Consider the following 17,572-nt stretch of genomic DNA (forward strand, 5'->3'; position numbering starts at 1 on the left):
AATTCTACTTGAGACTTGGACCAAGTTATTGTTGGATCATGTAGCATGAACCAACCTATGCCTAAGATTATAGGATATAAAGGAGAGGGAATCACATCAAAGGTGACAAACCCAGTATGATGATTTTTTATGGTAATGCGTAGAGGGACTGTGTGATAGCAAATAGGCCCTGACGAGATTTCATTCCCATCAATAAAACACAGTACACTAGGTTTATTCTTTTTAATTAGTGGAATTTTATTGGCACACGTGAAGTGATAATCAATATAATTGTGGTTGGCTCCGGAATCAAGAATTGCTTGGGACTTGATACGTTGGTGATCCCACTGTAAGAGAATTGGCAAAGAACAATGAGTGGTTTGTGGTTCCTTAGCTGATAAACAAAGATTAACACTGTATTGCTTACTCTTCCTTCGTAGTAGCAGAGAGCAATCTTTGACGGAATGATCATGTCCCCCGCAGTACATGCAGAGATCGTTAGCTCTTCTTCTTAGTTTTTCTTTGTTGGAAAGTGGACCCCTGACAAAACCTAATTCCATGGGTGCAGAGGGGGATTTAGTGGCCAGTTTACTGGGAGAACTTAAAACAGGAGTGGTCTGTAGTATTTTTGTGATAGGCTCTGTGTGCTGTTTTTCTGACCTCCTTTCCCTAATGCGCCAGTCCAGGGTGATACTAGTATTAATTAATTCATCAAGGGTATCTGGCATGTTCTGCCCGGCCAGTTCGTCCTTAAGGGAATCTGAGAGGCCAAGACGAAACTGATTGCGCAGGGAGAGATCATTCCACTGGGAATCTTTGGACCATTTTTTTAAAATCTGTTATATAATCCTCAACAGCTCTTTTATTTTGCCTTAAGGATCTCATTGCTGTTTCTGCTGATAATTGTTTAAAGGGGTCATCGTATAATTGAGCCATGGCCTTAAAAAAATGATCTAATGAGTGTAGTATGGAGTCATTAGACTCAAAAAATAAATTAGCCCATATCCGGGGTTCTCCTCTGAGGTACGAGATGGTAGTGAGGACCTTTAAATGCTCATTAGGATAGGTTTTAGGTTTTAACATGAAATACAGATAACAAGAATTGTTTAACTCCCTGAACTAATTTCTATGGCCGTTAAATAATTGTGGGGGGCTGGGCTGTGGTTCTGGAGTGCTATAAGACTGTTTTAATGTTTCTATTTTGTTGTTGATGTAATTCTTAAGGGAAGTGTTCTCTTGTTGTAAAGAAGTAAAACCTTTTGTAAGGTTGTCTACAGTTTAGGTTAGGGCCTGGATGTGATTAATCAAATCCGCTGGGTCCATGGTTATAGCTTGGTAATACTGTCAGATTTTGGAATCTTAAAACAAAGGGTTTGAGGATTTCAATTATTGAACCACAACTGCAGATTTGTTAGTAGTAATTAATTTTTGTAAGAAGGGCTACTTGAGATACTGATATGGTGACTGGCAGGCAAGAGGTGTACAAGTCAGTATCCTCAGGGAGACCATCTAATACTATAAGGCTGGATTGTATCAAGCAACTGGATTTGCAGAGTAATTTAATTAACTCTACCCGGTGTTTGAATTCTCCCCACCTAAGTCTCATGAGTACAAAATCAATCAGTATGTAGAATTACAAACAAATGAAAAAGGGGATTATACCTGATAATACCTGAAAGTGTTACACTGCCTAGATTAATAAGTACCAAGTTGTAGAGAAAGGTTGTGCACAAATTATTAACATAGAGGTGGATAAATGAGATAAGTTAAGCCTGTACAGGGAATAGTACTATTTTGTGTTGGTAACAAGGTGCCGGAAGATAATGAGAGCAGCTGATAGCAAGACCGGCTGGAAATTAGTTATGACAGGGTTTGCTATGTTAGCTTATGTTAGGACCACTCAGTAGGTCTCTAATTGTATCTTATACGTGTGTCAATGTCCCAATATCTATTTGATAGCAGAAGTAACACAAGCACTTACTGATAGGTTGTTGCAAGATTCTTGGCAAGGACTTGGTGCTCATGAAGATTCTCAGTGAGAAGGCGGCTGTGAGTTCCAAGCTGAAGCGTCTGAGCTGGCCTGGAGCGTCCAATACTGGGTGCTGTGTCTGTAGTATTGAACAACTTTGGTTACTGCACATTGGCATGTGACGTCACCGCTGTAGTGAGAATCCAGAGGGCGAGCTGATAGTTGCTGAAGTTAGGTGTCAGTTTGAGAATCGAAGGAAAACAAGTGTAGCTGAGTAAGTAGAATTACCAAGAGTCATAGGCAGTGTGAATAACGCTTTTATGTAGAAGGTTAGGGTGGAGCTAAGGAACAAGGTGCAAGAGTAAATTTATGGAAAAGAGAGTCAAAGAACAAGAAGAGGACCGTAAACATGACAGGTTGATAGAATTCTATCAGCCAAACGGAATTAAGGTTGAAAAAATCCTATTGGCTGTTGCAATCAGTTAATAGGATTGAGCTTTCATCCTATTGGCTGATCCAATCAGCCAATAGGATTGAACTCGCATTCTATTGGCTGATTGGATCAGCCAATGGATGAAAGATTAATCCTATTGGATGATTGCAACAGCCAATAGGATTTTTTCAACCTTAATTCCGATTGGCTGACAGAATTCTATCAGCCAATTGGAATCTATGGGACGCCATCTTGGATGACGTCATTTAAAGGAACCTTAATTCAGGAAGAAGACGTCATAAGAAGAGGATGCTCCGTGATGGATATCTGGAAGATGGAGTCGCTCCGCGCCGGATGGATGAAGATAGAAGATGCCGTCTGGGTGAAGACTTCTGCAGGCTTGGATGAAGACTTCGGCCGCTTGGATGAAGACTTCTGCCGGCTTCTTGGAGGATGGATGTCACATCTTCAAAACTGTAAGTGGATCTTCAGGGGTTAGTGTTAGGATTTTTTAAGGGTTTATTGGGTGGGTTTTAGTTTTAGATTAGGGTTTTGGCTGCAATAGAGCTAAATGCACTTTTAAGGGCAATGTCCATCCAAATGCTCTTTTCAGGGCAATGGGGAGCTTAGGTGTTTTTAGTTAGGTTTTTATTTGGGGGGGGTTGGTTGTGTGGGTGGTGGGTTTTACTGTTGGGGTGGTTGTTTGTATTTTGTATTTACAGGTAAAAGAGCTGATTTCTTTGGGGCAATGCCCTGCAAAAGGCTCTTTTAATGGCTATTTGTAGCTTATTGTAGGTTAGGGTTTTTTTATTTTGGGGGGGCTTTTTTTCATAGGGCTCTTAGATTAGGTGTAATTAGTTTAAATCTTTGATATTTTTTGTAACTTACGGGTAGATTATGAGTTTTGTCGGTAATGGTGTGCGGTGCTAACGAGCATTTTATTCTCACCGCTCACTTAAGACAATGCTGGTATTACGGGTTTTTACAAACCCGGCGTTAGCCGCAGAAAAGTGAGCGGAGAGCAAAATTTTGCTCCACATCTCACCTCAATACCAGCGCTGCTTACGTTAGCGGTGAGCTGGTAAAATGTGCTTGTGCACGATTTCCCCATAGGAATCAATGGGGGAGAGCCGGTAAAAAAAACCTAACACCTGCAAAAAAGCAGCGTAAAGCTCTTACGGTGTCAGTAAACCTAAAAAATAATGTTGTATAATTCTGCACATAGTGCAGAATTATATAACATTATTTTAGTGCTATTATAAAACCTTTTTTTCCCTTTGAATTTTTTTAAAATATGCCCGTTTTACAGACCCGCTCTCTGCTCTCTGCTGAGCGGGTCTGTTTTTTTTTACACAGTGCATCGGGCCAGCTGTATAGTCACAGACCGGCCCGACCGTGCCATAACACTAAGTGCAGCTCGCTCTTGCTCTGTCTGAGCAGGAGCCACGCTGCACTGTGTAAAAAAAACAGACCCGCTCAGCAGAGAGCGGGTTTGTAAAACGGGCATATTTTAAAAAAATTCAAAGGGAAAAAAAGGTTTTATAACGATAGCACTAAAATAATGTTATATAATTCTGCACTATGTGCAGAATTATATAACATTATTTTTTGGTTTACTGTCCCTTTAACGCAGCCCCATTGATTCCTATGGGGAAATACATTTTATGTCTACTCCTAACACCCTAACATGAATTCCGAGTCTAAACACCCCTAATCTTACACTTTTTAACCCATAATCTGCTGCCCCCGACATCGCCGACACCTGCATTATATTATTAACCCCTAATCTGACGCTCTGGACACCGCCGCCACCTACATTATACTTATGAACCCCTAATCTGCTGCCCCCAACATCGCCGACACCTACATTATATTTATTAACCCCTAATCTGCCTTCACCTATGTCGCCACAACCTACCTACACTTATTAACCCCTAATCTGCCCCCCAATTTCTCAGCCACTATATTAAATTAATTAACCCCTAAAACTAAGTCTAACCCTAACCCTCCTAACTTAAATATAATTTAAATAAATCTAAATAAAATTACTACAATTAACTAAATAATTCCTATTTAAAACTAAATACTTAACTATAAAATAAACCCTAAGCTAGCTACAATATAACTAATAGCTACATTGTATCTAGCTTAGGGTTTATTTTTATTTTACAGGCAACTTTGTATTTATTTTAACTAGGTACAATAGGTATTAAATAGTTATTAACTATTTAATAGCTACCTAGTTAAAATAAATTAAAATTTACCTGTAAAATAAAACCTAACCTAAGTTACAATTACACATAACACTACACTATAATTAAATAAATTCCCTAATTTAACTACAATTAAATAAAATTATCTAAAGTACGAAAAAAAACAAAACTAAATTACAGAAAATAATAAAATAATTACAAAATTTTAAACTAATTACACCTAATCTAATCCCCCTAATAAAATAAAAAAGCCCCCAAGAATAATAAAAAGCCCTACCCTATACTAAATTACAAATAGCCCTTAAAAGGGCCTTTTGTGGGGCATTGACCCAAAGTAATCAGCTCTTTTACCTTTAAAAAAAGTATACCCCCCCCACAACATTAAGACCCACCACCCACACACCTAACCCTACTCTAAAACCCACCCAACCCCCCCCCCCCCTTAATAAAACCTAACACTAACCCCTTGACGATCACCTTACCGGGAGACGTCTTCACCCAACCGGGCCGAAGTCCTCAACGAAGCAGGGCAAAGTGGTCCTCCAGATGGGCAGAAGTCTTCATCTAAGCCAGGAAGAAGAAGTCCTCCAGACGGGCAGAAGTCTTCATCCAGACGGCATCTTCTATTTTCATCCATCCGGCGTGGAGCGGGTCCATTTTCAAGACATCCGACGTGGAGCATCCTCTTCATTCGACGGCTTCTTCAACAATAACGGGTCCTTTAAGTGACATCATCCAAGATGGCGTTCCTTCAGTTCCAATTGGCTGATAGAATTCTATCAGCCAATCGGAATTAAGGTAGGAAAAATCCTATTGACTGATTCAATCAGCCAATAGGATTGAGCTTGCATTCTATTGGCTGTTCCAATCAGCCAATAGAATGCGAGCTCATTCCTATCGGCTGATTGGATCAGCCAAGAGGATTGAACTTCAATCCTATTGGCTGATTGCATCAGCCAATAGGATTTTTCCTACCTTAATTCTGATTGGCTGATAAAATTCTATCAGCCAATCGGAATTGAAGGGACGCCATCTTGGATGACGTCACTTAAAGGACCCGTCATTGTTGAAGAAGCCGTCGGATGAAGAGGATGCTATGCGTCGGATGTCTTGAAGATGGACCCGCTCCGCGCCAGATGGATGAAGATAGAAGATGCCGTCTGGATGAAGATTTCTGCCCATCTAGAGGACCTCTTCTTCCTGGCTTGGATGAAGACTTCTACCCGTCTGGAGGACCACTTCGCCCGGCTTCGTTGAGGACTTCGGCCTGGTTGGGTGAAGACTTCTCAAGGTAGGGTGATCTTCAAGGGGTTAGTTTTAGGGTTTATTAAGGGGGGATTGGGTGGGTTTTAGAGTAGGGTTGGGTGTGTGGGTGGTGGGTTTCAATTTTGGGGGGTATTGTACTTTTTTTTACAGGTAAAAGAGCTGATTACTTTGGGGCAATGCCCCGCAAAAAGCCCTTTTAAGGGCTATTTGTAATTTAGTATAGGGTAGGGCTTTATATTATTTTGGGGGTCTTTTTTATTTTATTAAGGGGATTAGAGTAGGTATAATTAGTTTAAAAAACTTGTAATTATTTTATTATTTTCTGTAATTTAGTGTTTGTTTTTTTCGTAATTTAGATAATTTTATTTAATTGTAGTTAATTTAGGGAATTAATTTAATTATAGTGTAGTGTTAGGTGTAATTGTAACTTAGGTTAGGTTTTATTTTACAGGTAAATTTTAATTTATTTTAACTAGGTAGCTATTAAATAGTTAATAACTATTTAATAACTATTGTACCTAGTTAAAATAAATACAAACTTGCCTGTAAAATAAAAATAAAGCTTAAGCTAGATACAATGTAACTATTAGTTATATTGTAGCTATCTTAGGATTTATTTTATAGGTAAGTATTTAGTTTTAAATAGGAATAATTTAGTTAATTGTAGTTATTTTATTTAGATTTATTTAAATTATATTTAAGTTAGGGGGGTGTTAGGGTTAGACTTAGATTTAGGGGTTAATACATTTAATATAGTTGCAGCGACGTTGGGGGCGGCAGATTAGGGGTTAATAAATATAGGTAGTTGTCGGCGATGTTAGGGATGGCAGATTAGGGGTTAATAAAATGTAACTAATGTTTTTGAGGCGGGAGTGCGGCGGTTTAGGGGTTAATATATTTATTATAGTGCCGTCGATGTCCGGTTCGGCAGATTAGGGGTTACAAATTTTATTTTAGTGTTTGCGATGTGGGGGGGCCTCAGTTTAGGGGTTAATAGGTAGTTTATGGGTGTTAGTGTACTTTTTAACACTTTAGTTAAGAGTTTTATACTATGGCGTTAGCCCATAAAACTCTTAACTACTGACTTTAAAATGTGGTACCAGGCTTGACAGGAGAGGGTGTACCGCTCACTTTTTGGAAGACTCGTAATACCGGCGTTAGGCAAATCCCATTGAAAAAATAGGATATGCAATTGACTTAAATGGATTTGCGGTATTTTCCAGTCTGGCCAAAAAAGTGAACGGTACACCTGTACCTGCAAGGCTCGTAATACCAGCGGGCGTTAAAAAGCAGCGTTGGGACCTCTCAACGCTGCTTTTTAAGGCTAACGCAAGACTCGTAATCTAGGCGTTAGTGTTTGTTATTTTTTGTAACTTAGTTGTTAGTTTTTTGTAACTTTGTAATTTTTTATTGTAGATTTAAATTATTTGAGTAGGGTTAGGTTTTTAACTATATAATATATTTCATTTAATTTGTAGTTTAATGTAATATTAGTATAACAGTTAGGGTAGGTTAATTATTAGTTTAATATAGTTTAATGTAATTTTAGTATAATAGTTAGGGTAGATTAATTATTAGTTTAATATAGTTTAATGTAATTTTAGTATAACAGAGTAGGTTAATTATTAGTTTAATATAGTTTAATGTAATTTTAGTATAACAGTTAGGGTAGATTAATTATTAGTTTAATGTAGTTTAATGTAATTTTGGTATAATAGTTAGGGTAGGTTAATTATTAATTTAATATAATTGAATATAGTTTAATATAGTTTAATTTAAATCTAAAGATAAGTTTAAATTTATTATAAGATAGGGATGTTAATATTTAATATAAAGTTAGCGGGTTGTTAGGTTTAGGGGTTAACAATTTAATTTTGTTTATGGCGATGTGGGGGGCTGGCGGTTTAGGGGTTAATACATTTATTTAGTTGCGGTGGACTCCGGGAGCGGCAGGATAGGGGTTAATAACTTTATGTAGGTGGTGGCGGTGTCGGGAGCGGCAGATTAGGAGTTAATAAGTGTAATGTAGGTGTCGGCGGTGTCGGGTGGTAGATTAGGGGTTCATAAGTATAATGTAGGTGGCGGCGGTGGCGGGGGCGGCAGATTAGGGGTGTTTAGACTCGGGGTACATGTTAGGGTGTTAGGTGTAAACATAAATTTTATTCTTTCATAGGAATCAATGGGATATCGGACAGCAGCGAACATGAGCTTTCGCTGCTTTCAGACTCCTATTGACTCCTATGGCTTCCGCCGCCTCCAGGGCGGCGGATTGAAAACCAGGTACGCTGGGCCGGAATAGTGGCGAGCGTATCTGCTAGGAATTTATTAACTAGCAAAAGTAGTCAGATAGTGCCAAATTTGCATTGAGAACATCTGTAATGACGTAAACATAGATCTGTGTTGGACTGAGACCGGCGGATTGCATGTTACGTCACAAATTTCAACTTTTGCCGGTCTATAGGCTTTAAGGGGAATCAAGCTCTCCACAATTACGCTGCGGAATTCCAGCGTATTTGCGGTTGACGGCTTGATAAGTAGACCTCATAGCCAGTAAAACATGTTAGGTTGTTAACCATAGGATATTGTGTTCGTGATATCACAGTAGCTTGATTAAATTTGGCAGTGTTAAAAATCAACAACACTTACACCCTCACATTAACCCCCATCGTAATAGCCCCTACTCTAATAACCCCTAAACCACCATAAACCCCACCACAAAAAAACTCCCTACAATATTAACCCCTAAACTACCACATAGTTCTCCACAAGTTACCCTGCTACACTATTAACCACTAAGCCGCCAAATACACTAGTAACCCCTAAACAGCCAATACCCCCATTGCAAGATACCCCATAACCCATTAACCACTTTACCCAAACAGACATATATATATATATATATATATATATATATATATGCCTTGCAGTACTTTGCCTATCGTACTGCAAGACGTATATATATTCGTCTGAGCTTCAGAAAGCTCCAGTACTCTTTGCTTTTAAATTACAGCTGAGAGTTGGAGTTCCTGAAGTTTCAGGCATCTGCCGCATATGGAGCCGGAGCACGATCAGTGCACCGGCTCCATATGAGGACAGATACTTGATCTTCTGCTTGTACCGGAGGGAGATGTGGGCGGGAGGAGGGTGGTGGGTGAGCGGCTCATCAGCAAAGGGGTGAGGGAGTGGGAGGGCCTTACGCTACAGAAAAAAAAATAAGGAACAGGGAGGGATGGGGAAGATACACTACAGAAAAGGGGATGTGGTGGTGTGGAGGGTCCTAACTAAGGATCACGGGAAGGGGGGGAGACTGAAAAATAAATAAATGGTAAAAAAGTTTTACTTAGGTGGCAGCTAATAGTTAGTGGGGGAGGTTTAGAGAGCTGTTTGGGGGGGGATCAGGAAGTTTGGGGGGATCCTACAGTGCAGAAAAAAAAATAATAAAAAAATATATATATATATATATATATATATATATATATATATATATATATATATATATATAAAATTAAAAAATAAAATGCCTTATATTTTCATACTGGCAGACTGTCTGCCAGTACCTAAAATGGGGATGACCAGTGGGGGAGGGGAGAGAGTTATTTGGGAAGAATCAGGTAGGGATCAGGGGGTGGAAAGTGTCAGATTGAAGGGTAATCTCTACACTAAAGCTAAAATTAACCTTTTAAGCTACCTAATTAACCCCTTAACTTCCAGGAATAGTAGAAGTGTGGTGTGCAACTGCAATTAACTGCCTTCTAATTACCAAAAAGCAATGGCAAAGCAATATATGTCTGCTATTTCTGAACAAAGGGGATCCCAGAGAAACGTTTTCAACCATTTGCGCCATGATTGCACAAGTAGTATGTAAATAGTTTTAGTGAGAAACCCAGTTTTTTTTTTATTTGATTGCATTTGGCGGGGAAATGGGCCTAGATCAATACCTTGGGTTGTCTACTTATATATATATCAGTGACGTGCATTCATAAGAGGCAGGTGAGGCAGTGCCTCCCCTGGCCAATGTTGGAATTACAGCCTTTTTTCTAAATTAAAAAAAAAAAAAAAAAAAAATGCTTTTTTTTTCTTTTTTCTTTTTTTTTTCATATTAAAAGGTGACCCCCCCACCCCTGCACCAAATTCAGTATTTATTGCAATTTTATTGTTTTAAAAAAATAACATAATATTAAGTTACTACATTCATATTGCGCAAGAAGGTAGAGGCCAGCTATCCTTCCATTGCGCAATATGAATGTAATTCGCTGTTATGTTATGGGCTGCTTTAGAGACTGCCACCCAGTGGGGAATAATAGCTAATGCAGCAGTCTCTATTGCAGCCCATAACTGCTCCCACCGGAGGCTAGCCTCGGGAGCCCTGCCTGCCCGCCCCTCAGCCAATCAGACATCAGTATGTCTGAGTCTCTAGGCTGAGTTGCCGGGCGGGAAATAGATGCGCAGCCGCATGTGAGTGCTCTGCTCTCAGAGACTGTCAACTGTCAGCCCAGGAGTAGAAGTGGACGTGGAGTCAGTCAGTGGACAGGACGTCAGGACTCAGGAGAGGACTAGGAGCCGAACAGAGGAGCGTGCACTAGCCACTGAGGTAAGTGACAGATGGTCATGGTGGGTCCGGTCAGCTCAGCAGTCAGATTCAGCACGGCCACACACCTGCTCCTGCTGCAATACACTTTTTTATTAGGATCATCATGATCTCTCCTCCTGGTCTGGGGCACTCCGTGATTGTTAAGCAAGATGTGTTTACAATTTCATTCACTGCAATAAATTATGTGATGATCGTGATTTTTTCCTGATCTAAGGGACTTAGGGTGAAGAATCAATTGCATGCCATTTCCAATAGAGCAAATAGTTTTAAAGTTTAACACTACTTGCTCTATAGAAACGCTAATGATTCTTCACCTTCAGTCCCTTAGATCAGGAAAAAATCACGATCATCACATAATTTACTGTAGTGAATGAAATTGTAAACACATCTTGCTTAACAATCACGGAGTGCCCCAGACCAGGAGGAGAGATCATGATGATCCTAATAAAAAAGTGTATTGCAGCAGGAGCAGGTGTGTGGCCGTGCTGAATCTGACTGCTGAGCTGAGGGTGTGTAATTGTGTAGCTGCTGCAATAGGCACAAAATACACTACAGTATCTCCCTTCAGCCTTCTGTAACTTGAAAGTATAGAGAACCCTGCAACAATATTTGCATTGTATGCAGGTTGCAGGGCTAGCTCAGCTCTGTGTGTTATGCTGCCAGCGTTCTCCTCTAAACAGTGTAGCACACAGAGACGATCAGCTTCTATGATCTGTCTGTCTTAGTGCTATCTTTTCTCATAGCAATAACGTTATGCTGCCTGCTTTCCACAAATAACTTATAGCAGTGCAGGTTAAAGGTTAGTTCCTCCCTCATTCTCCCAGGGCTCCTCCATAACAGACTTGAGAAGTGAGCTAACTTACAAGGTTAGTAAATGTAAGGCTTTTAGAACTTAAAGGGCCACTAAACCCAAAATCTTTCTTTCATGATTCAGATAGAGAATCGAAATTTAAACAACATTACAATTTACTTCCATTATTTATTTTGCTTCATTTTTTAAATATCCTTAGTTGAAGAAAAAGCAATGCACATGGTGAGCCAATCACACGAGGCTTCTATGTGCAGCAACCAATCAGCAGCTAGTGAACATATCTAGATATGCTTTTCATCAAAGAATATCAAGAGAACAAAACAAATTAGATAATATAAGTAAATTAGAAAGATGTTTAAAATTGCATTCTCTTTCTAAATCATAAAAGAAAAAATGTGGGTGGCATGTCCCTTTAAAGACTGTGTGAGTTTCTTAGTTTAGAATAACTAATTTTAGTCAGAACTAGAAATAACTGTTGTGAGCACCCAGTACAATAAGCTTAATTACAGTTGGTCTCATACCCCATATGTTATCAGGAAATAGTTTGCCTTACTGTTTAGTATTAGCATGAGTAGTATTAGTGTTTCTAAAGTTTGTATTTTAATGAATTATTTTAAATTTACCCTGATAAGTGGAAGGGAGGGGGGGGGGGGGGGGGGGCAGAATATCCTATTTTTCCATAACAGAAAACACATCTGGTATACACTGTTTTTCTTCATCATTAACACTTTATTTTTCTGTTTTTACCAATCAAATTGAGTCCCTTTTTTAGACTAATGTGGTAGTAACTGGTTCTGTTTTCATTTTTCCAGTAATAAAGTTAATGTTTACTGGCTAATCACTAAGTCATTGTCATGTAATTAATTTATATGAGATAACTATCCCATTGGTATTTGCAGATTTGTTTCTTCTTAAAAAGTCCCAAATATAATGTCAGTGGCATCATTTGTATGTTGTACACAAATGGTGTCTCACTGGCATAAACAAAATGTATATAAATAGGAGAATGATGGGGACTGTTTAATATACATTGTTATATGTGCTTAGTTTGCTCATGAGGGAGTTTTCCAACTATTAAATAAATTCCATATAATAAATGGCATGGGAATTATTTCTAACTGGAAAGCTCTTTATTATTAGTGAAACTAGGCGAGTATTTTTGATTTAGTAAAAATGAATACATACTATGTGAAAGAAATCTGTCTGTGTATGAAGCTCAACAGTTTCTTTTTTATAGAGCAATTGTATTATAATAATTCTATATTATATAATGTGTGTGTGAGACTTTGTGTGAGAGAGGCAGCATGTGAGTCTGTGTCAGTGTGAGTATGTAAGAAAAGAGAATGTGAGAGACTGCATGAGAGAGTGTGTGAGAGACTGTGTGATAGAGGCAGCATGTGAGTCTGTGTCAGTGTGAGTGTGTGAGAAAAGAGAATGTGAGAGACTGCATGAGAGAGAGTGTGTGAGAGACTGTGTGAGAGAGGCAGCATGTGAGTCTGTGTCAGTGTGAGTATGTAAGAAAAGAGAATGTGAGAGACTGCATGAGAGAGTGTGTGAGAGACTGTGTGATAGAGGCAGCATGTGAGTCTGTGTCAGTGTGAGTGTGTGAGAAAAGAGAATGTGAGAGACTGCATGAGAGAGAGTGTGTGAGAGACTGTGTGATAGAGGCAGCATGTGAGTCTGTGTCAGTGTGAGTGTGTGAGAAAAGAGAATGTGAGAGACTGCATGAGAGAGAGTGTGTGAGACTGTGTGATAGAGGCAGCATGTGAGTCTGTGTCAGTGTGAGTGTGTGAGAAAAGAGAATGTGAGAGACTGCATGAGAGAGAGTGTGTGAGACTGTGTGATAGAGGCAGCATGTGAGTCTGTGTCAGTGTGAGTGTGTGAGAAAAGAGAATGTGAGAGACTGCATGAGAGAGAGTGTGTGAGACTGTGTGATAGAGGCAGCATGTGAGTCTGTGTCAGTGTGAGTATGTAAGAAAAGAGAATGTGAGAGACTGCATGAGAGAGTGTGTGAGAGACTGTGTGATAGAGGCAGCATGTGAGTCTGTGTCAGTGTGAGTGTGTGAGAAAAGAGAATGTGAGAGACTGCATGAGAGAGAGTGTGTGAGAGACTGTGTGATAGAGACAGCATGTGAGTCTGTGTCAGTGTGAGTGTGTGAGAAAAGAGAATGTGAGAGACTGCATGAGAGAGAGTGTGTGAGACTGTGTGATAGAGGCAGCATGTGAGTCTGTGTCAGTGTGAGTATGTAAGAAAAGAGAATGTGAGAGACTGCATGAGAGAGTGTGTGAGAGACTGTGTGATAGAGGCAGCATGTGAGTCTGTGTCAGTGTGAGTGTGTGAGAAAAGAGAATGTGAGAGACTGCATGAGAGAGAGTGTGTGAGAGACTGTGTGATAGAGACAGCATGTGAGTCTGTGTCAGTGTGAGTGTGTGAGAAAAGAGAATGTGAGAGACTGCATGAGAGAGAGTGTGTGAGACTGTGTGATAGAGGCAGCATGTGAGTCTGTGTCAGTGTGAGTGTGTGAGAAAAGAGAATGTGAGAGACTGCATGAGAGAGAGTGTGTGTGAGACTTTGTGTGAGAGAGGCAGCATGTGAGTCTGTGTCAGTGTGAGTGTGTGAGAAAAGAGAATGTGAGAGACTGCATGAGAGAGAGTGTGTGAGAGACTGTGTGATAGAGACAGCATGTGAGTCTGTGTCAGTGTGAGTGTGTGAGAAAAGAGAATGTGAGAGACTGCATGAGAGAGAGTGTGTGAGACTGTGTGATAGAGGCAGCATGTGAGTCTGTGTCAGTGTGAGTGTGTGAGAAATGAGAATGTGAGAGACTGCATGAGAGTGAGTGTGTGAGAGACTGTGTGATAGAGGCAGCATGTGAGTCTGTGTCAGTGTGAGTGTGTGAGAAAAGAGAATGTGAGAGACTGCATGAGAGAGAGTGTGTGAGAGACTGTGTGATAGAGGCAGCATGTGAGTCTGTGTCAGTGTGAGTGTGTGAGAAAAGAGAATGTGAGAGACTGCATGAGAGAGAGTGTGTGAGAGACTGTGTGATAGAGGCAGCATGTGAGTCTGTGTCAGTGTGAGTGTGTGAGAAAAGAGAATGTGAGAGACTGCATGAGGAGAGAGAGTGTGTGTGAGACACTGTGTGATAGAGGCAGCATGTGAGTCTGTGTCAGTGTGAGTGTGTGAGAATAGAGAATGTGAGAGACTGCGTAAGAGAGAGTGTGTGAGAGACTGTGTGATAGAGGCAGCATGTGAGTCTGTGTCAGTGTGAGTGTGTGAGAAAAGAGAATGTGAGAGACTGCATGAGAGAGAGAGTGTGAGAGACTGTGTGATAGAGACAGCATGTGAGTCTGTGTCAGTGTGAGTGTGTGAGAAAAGAGAATGTGAGAGACTGCATGAGAGAGAGTGTGTGAGACTGTGTGATAGAGGCAGCATGTGAGTCTGTGTCAGTGTGAGTATGTAAGAAAAGAGAATGTGAGAGACTGCATGAGAGAGTGTGTGAGAGACTGTGTGATAGAGGCAGCATGTGAGTCTGTGTCAGTGTGAGTGTGTGAGAAAAGAGAATGTGAGAGACTGCATGAGAGAGAGTGTGTGAGAGACTGTGTGATAGAGACAGCATGTGAGTCTGTGTCAGTGTGAGTGTGTGAGAAAAGAGAATGTGAGAGACTGCATGAGAGAGAGTGTGTGAGACTGTGTGATAGAGGCAGCATGTGAGTCTGTGTCAGTGTGAGTGTGTGAGAAAAGAGAATGTGAGAGACTGCATGAGAGAGAGTGTGTGTGAGACTTTGTGTGAGAGAGGCAGCATGTGAGTCTGTGTCAGTGTGAGTGTGTGAGAAAAGAGAATGTGAGAGACTGCATGAGAGAGAGTGTGTGAGAGACTGTGTGATAGAGACAGCATGTGAGTCTGTGTCAGTGTGAGTGTGTGAGAAAAGAGAATGTGAGAGACTGCATGAGAGAGAGTGTGTGAGACTGTGTGATAGAGGCAGCATGTGAGTCTGTGTCAGTGTGAGTGTGTGAGAAATGAGAATGTGAGAGACTGCATGAGAGTGAGTGTGTGAGAGACTGTGTGATAGAGGCAGCATGTGAGTCTGTGTCAGTGTGAGTGTGTGAGAAAAGAGAATGTGAGAGACTGCATGAGAGAGAGTGTGTGAGAGACTGTGTGATAGAGGCAGCATGTGAGTCTGTGTCAGTGTGAGTGTGTGAGAAAAGAGAATGTGAGAGACTGCATGAGAGAGAGTGTGTGAGAGACTGTGTGATAGAGGCAGCATGTGAGTCTGTGTCAGTGTGAGTGTGTGAGAAAAGAGAATGTGAGAGACTGCATGAGGAGAGAGAGTGTGTGTGAGACACTGTGTGATAGAGGCAGCATGTGAGTCTGTGTCAGTGTGAGTGTGTGAGAATAGAGAATGTGAGAGACTGCGTAAGAGAGAGTGTGTGAGAGACTGTGTGATAGAGGCAGCATGTGAGTCTGTGTCAGTGTGAGTGTGTGAGAAAAGAGAATGTGAGAGACTGCATGAGAGAGAGTGTGTGTGAGACTTTGTGTGAGAGAGGCAGCATGTGAGTCTGTGTCAGTGTGAGTGTGTGAGAAAAGAGAATGTGAGAGACTGCATGAGAGAGAGTGTGTGAGAGACTGTGTGATAGAGGCAGCATGTGAGTCTGTGTCAGTGTGAGTGTGTGAGAAAAGAGAATGTGAGAGACTGCATGAGAGAGAGTGTGTGAGAGACTGTGTGATAGAGGCAGCATGTGAGTCTGTGTCAGTGTGAGTGTGTGAGAAAAGAGAATGTGAGAGACTGCATGAGAGAGAGTGTGTGAGAGACTGTGTGATAGAGGCAGCATGTGAGTCTGTGTCAGTGTGAGTGTGTGAGAAAAGAGAATGTGAGAGACTGCATGAGAGAGAGTGTGTGAGAGACTGTGTGATAGAGGCAGCATGTGAGTCTGTGTCAGTGTGTGTGTGTGAGAAAAGAGAATGTGAGAGACTGCATGAGAGAGAGTGTGTGAGAGACTGTGTGATAGAGGCAGCATGTGAGTCTGTGTCAGTGTGAGTGTGTGAGAAAAGAGAATGTGAGAGACTGCATGAGGAGAGAGAGTGTGTGTGAGACACTGTGTGATAGAGGCAGCATGTGAGTCTGTGTCAGTGTGAGTGTGTGAGAAAAGAGAATGTGAGAGACTGCATGAGAGAGAGTGTGTGAGAGACTGTGTGATAGAGGCAGCATGTGAGTCTGTGTCAGTGTGAGTGTGTGAGAAAAGAGAATGTGAGAGACTGCATGAGAGAGAGTGTGTGTGAGACTTTGTGTGAGAGAGGCAGCATGTGAGTCTGTGTCAGTGTGAGTGTGTGAGAAAAGAGAATGTGAGAGACTGCATGAGAGAGAGTGTGTGAGAGACTGTGTGATAGAGGCAGCATGTGAGTCTGTGTCAGTGTGAGTGTGTGAGAAAAGAGAATGTGAGAGACTGCATGAGGGAGAGTGTGTGAGAGACTGTGTGATAGAGGCAGCATGTGAGTCTGTGTCAGTGTGAGTGTGTGAGAAAAGAGAATGTGAGAGACTGCATGAGAGAGAGTGTGTGAGAGACTGTGTGATAGAGGCAGCATGTGAGTCTGTGTCAGTGTGAGTGTGTGAGAAAAGAGAATGTGAGAGACTGCATGAGGAGAGAGAGTGTGTGTGAGACACTGTGTGATAGAGGCAGCATGTGAGTCTGTGTCAGTGTGAGTGTGTGAGAATAGAGAATGTGAGAGACTGCGTAAGAGAGAGTGTGTGAGAGACTGTGTGATAGAGGCAGCATGTGAGTCTGTGTCAGTGTGAGTGTGTGAGAAAAGAGAATGTGAGAGACTGCATGAGAGAGAGTGTGTGTGAGACTTTGTGTGAGAGAGGCAGCATGTGAGTCTGTGTCAGTGTGAGTGTGTGAGAAAAGAGAATGTGAGAGACTGCATGAGAGAGAGTGTGTGAGAGACTGTGTGATAGAGGCAGCATGTGAGTCTGTGTCAGTGTGAGTGTGTGAGAAAAGAGAATGTGAGAGACTGCATGAGAGAGAGTGTGTGAGAGACTGTGTGATAGAGGCAGCATGTGAGTCTGTGTCAGTGTGAGTGTGTGAGAAAAGAGAATGTGAGAGACTGCATGAGAGAGAGTGTGTGAGAGACTGTGTGATAGAGGCAGCATGTGAGTCTGTGTCAGTGTGAGTGTGTGAGAAAAGAGAATGTGAGAGACTGCATGAGAGAGAGTGTGTGAGAGACTGTGTGATAGAGGCAGCATGTGAGTCTGTGTCAGTGTGAGTGTGTGAGAAAAGAGAATGTGAGAGACTGCATGAGAGAGAGTGTGTGAGAGA

Source organism: Bombina bombina, chromosome 9, assembly GCF_027579735.1.
Source record: "Bombina bombina isolate aBomBom1 chromosome 9, aBomBom1.pri, whole genome shotgun sequence".
Taxonomy (NCBI): domain Eukaryota; kingdom Metazoa; phylum Chordata; class Amphibia; order Anura; family Bombinatoridae; genus Bombina; species Bombina bombina.